This window comes from Dreissena polymorpha, chromosome 1 (genome assembly GCF_020536995.1).
Source record: "Dreissena polymorpha isolate Duluth1 chromosome 1, UMN_Dpol_1.0, whole genome shotgun sequence".
Lineage (NCBI taxonomy): Eukaryota > Metazoa > Mollusca > Bivalvia > Myida > Dreissenidae > Dreissena > Dreissena polymorpha.
In genome coordinates this window covers 60,707,997-60,711,993 of record NC_068355.1, presented here as the reverse complement: position 1 = coordinate 60,711,993, position 3,997 = coordinate 60,707,997, and the positions used below count along the sequence as shown (strand labels likewise).

The following is a 3,997-nucleotide window of genomic DNA, read 5'->3' as shown; positions in this document are numbered from 1 at the left end:
TTGACTCTAGGGAAACGGGTTAGCTGGGACACAGCTCCTCCTCGATAAGCGGCTGCTTCCTTTATCGCAACTCATTGTTACAATCAATAATACGTGTCGCGCTTCGCGCTCTATATGTGGTAGGGATAGTACTTAGGGCCTATGATAGACAACCATAAAATATATGGATAGTAGATGTGTTGTTTGCATTTATTTGTTAATATAAAAACACGTGTATTTTTTATAAGATATTTAAGTGATGTAAGAAATTTTAATTAACGTTGTCACCACGCGGCATCCATTAATTTTAATAAAATGTCCAATTGTAGTAAAATGGATTTTAAATGTCTACATAAAATAAAGCTTTATTATATTTATTAACCTTACTGGAAAAAAATTCAGCCGCCGAACTGTTCGGTTCGTGCCGGAACCCGGGTATGAACCGGGGGCCTTTAGATGATTGTTGCGTAAAAAACTTTTGTCTAACGCTCTCCCAACTGAGCTATTCCGGCTGACACCATTTATGTACTGCCATTTGGTGAAGCGGGTATATGCGATTTTTTATATGTGTTTAATTGTAATATATTCATAGAATATGTTACAATTACACAAAATAGACAAGAAAAATTATATATTAAAGCCGAACTTCATAAAATGCAGCAAAGACAAATTAGCGGCCCGAGCCGATTGTGACGTACATATTTTCCTACAATAACCGAAGCATTCGTCTTTATATTAGGATTGGAGTTAGTGTTCGTGTGTCGTATGAATAGATATCGTTGCAGGAATTCAAATAAACCGTTGAACTAAGTTTAGATTCACATCGTACATGTATGATACACATGCTGGCGAATTCGGCTGTACAGCCGTTTTCAATTTCAGAATTAAATATCTGGCTTATTTTGCATTTTTTAACACATGTTCTTCTTAACTTTTATTTTAATTTATATTGAAATATATATATATATATATATATATATATATATATATATAGGGAGAAAGGTGTGTGAACAACCAGATACACAGACATACAAACAGACATACATATTCCCATTTGAGACTTCGGCGTGTGCGCCTAGCTACGGTGCAGAACGAGACATACATACTATGAAATCCCCAACCCCCAAAAAAGGATGGTTTATTCACGGTTATATATCTCGCACTTACACCGCAACACATCTCGACATGGGAACAATTTTACATACACAGAATGGACAATGTTACATACATAGACACTTATTTACAAACATGAAACCATAGTTGTATTAGGGCAAGATCCGATAAGGATTCTAAACTACCCTCACACTATGTTAGAGACACCGCGGAAATCCGTTGGATCTTGAAGATACAGTGAAATCATGAATATATTTGTGTATTAACAGGGAGATAATAATATTTCACAACAACGTCATTTCCTATTTATGGGATCTATTAATAGATACTCGTTCACAGTCGATAATTTATATAGGGAGAAAGGTGTGTGAACAACCAGATACACAGACATACAAACAGACATACATATTCCCATTTGAGACTTCGGCGTGTGCGCCTAGCTACGGTGCAGAACGAGACATACATACTATGAAATCCCCATCCCCAAAAAAAGGATGGTTTATTCACAGTTATATATCTCGCACTTACACCGCAACACATCTCGACATGGGAACAATTTTACATACACAGAATGGACAATGTTACATACATAGACACTTATTTACAAACATGAAACCATAGTTGTATTATATATATATGAAATACGTTTTTTACACATTTTATATAAATTCATAAGTATTTGACAAAATCGTATATACCCGCTTTAATAAACTAATACATTGTACGTTTTCGTACCACTACGCCTTCCAATAAACTTGCTTGCGCGATAGCTCGTTAAATATCGTACTACATTGATTCTCCACTTAATAAGCAAATTAGAAAAACCACAAAATAAATATATTTTGATAATGTTTTGTTTTTATACAAAACCAGAAAGTTTCGCGTATTTGCCCAGTCCCTGTGATCTTTCCCCTGTAATCAGTTGTGGGTCAGTTATTTATTAAAACAATTAGCTTTGCATTATTGCAATAAATGTTGTAATAAATGTAATAGGCACAAATGCAGTACTTATTTACACTAATTGACACAAAAAAAAATCACCACTGTGCAAGATATTCTTAAAACAAAAATATATACATTGATCCATAAAATAACTTCTCCTCCCATAAGCGAAAAAAATGCATTATATACTAGTCCCCGCTCTCCAGAGCGACGCCAACAATCACTTTCTGATGATGACGTTCAGCTGTTCATAAACGAAAAAAATTCAAAAATGAAACTACAGAGAATTTATGAGCAGAGAAATTTCAGACAACAGCCGCTTGTCTTTTATTTAAGGCACGCAACCAATTGCCTTTACGATACATTACATTACTTCCAACACAACATACTAGTGTTCTCCATAAAACTGAAAGTAGCCAGTCATATGGTTGCCGGTTGTTTTCAATTTAAACAATAATTGGTACAAAATACAGCAAACAACATTATTCAAACTTTTAAGGCACGATGCCATGCAATAAATAAAGTATAAATATAATTTTGTGTTTTGACAATATATTTCAGAAACTAGCGTCATTAATTACACATTTCAGATCATCGTTATTCATGTCAAGAAGAAGAAGTCATATAGAGATAATACATATGACATGGCTGATTAAGTGGCTTGGATTTAAAGGGGCCTTTTCACAGATTTTGGCATGTTTTGAAGTTTGTCATTAAATGCTTTATATTGATAAATGTTAATATTAGTTACAAAAAGCTCCAGTAAAAAATCAAGAATAAAATATAAAAAAGAAAAAAAGGTAACCTCAGCAGGGCTCGAACCACTGATCTCTGGAGTCCTGGAGTAAAAGGTCTCCCATTTAGACCACTCGGCCATCCTTCCGGATACAATGACATGTTTATTTTATACTTCATATAACCAATCCTCGTTGTTTCACAAATTATAACGACAACAATAGAACTCTCCAAATTATTAATTCGTTTCGCGTTGCAACGCTTTATAATTTTCGGGTTTTACAATCGTCAAAAGATGAATATAATGGCTATTTTAGAGCTTGGTAAATGTTCAGTATTGCTGTTTTCCCTCACAAATATCATAACTAAAACGAAAATTTGCGAATCTGAAACAACTTTTTCAATTTTGTCAATGAACCCAAACGTGAAAAATGCCCCTTTATGTGCAAGAACTCATGTTCATTATAATCATCATTTATAGTGTATTGTATAAATATTTAATAAACAAAAACAAATGTCCTCCTTAAGAATCTGGTATATACACACTGTCTGGAAATTCCGGACATACTGTACAACTCATACAAGTCAGTGCATCATGTTGCAAATACTACTTAGCAGACATTATTTGTATATTTAACCTATACAGCTATCGCTTCGATCATATAGAAGCCATTACATGGTTACGAAAATGCCCATGCCTCTGATAATGTTTAAATCACCTAAAATATATATGCATGAAACACCTACATCAATTATATCAATTTAGAACAATGTCTTCCACTGTGAAATGAATATTCGTATGGTCTAAGTTAAAGCATCGTTTAAAGACAATGGTATGAAACTGCATTTTATCTGACATCATCCATATCTTTACTTGGTGATATTATAAGTGTTCATAGCGCCCTACATATTTTATCAATTGAATGTGCTACATATTATCTTTAACCTATGAACAAGTTATGAGTTACTGCCTTCAACTTACAAGGACGCGCCCTTGACGTACCGGTAAATTCAATACGTACACTATTATTTTCACATCAGAAGTACATGTAGTTTAATGTTTAAAAAATGCACAATGTACCTGAAAGCGACAAATTAAACCGACTTAAACCGACTTAGTCGTTTAAATATGTTTAGGTCAAGTGGAAGTATTGGTCAAGTTGTACACTCGGCTAATCGGTGTTAAACGAGAGGCACTTAACCCTGTGTACATAACATCTCCTGCAAG

The 3,997-nt window shown here is 34.0% G+C and overlaps 1 non-coding gene across 1 annotated transcript; it reads right to left on the bottom strand.

The window, feature by feature from the left end:
* Window positions 1-401: 401 nt before the first annotated feature.
* Window positions 402-491, bottom strand: Trnaf-aaa (transfer RNA phenylalanine (anticodon AAA)). The gene is given in 2 exon segments: window positions 402-437; window positions 455-491. It is a non-coding gene; the product is annotated as a tRNA-Phe (tRNA).
* Window positions 492-3,997: the final 3,506 nt, after the last annotated feature.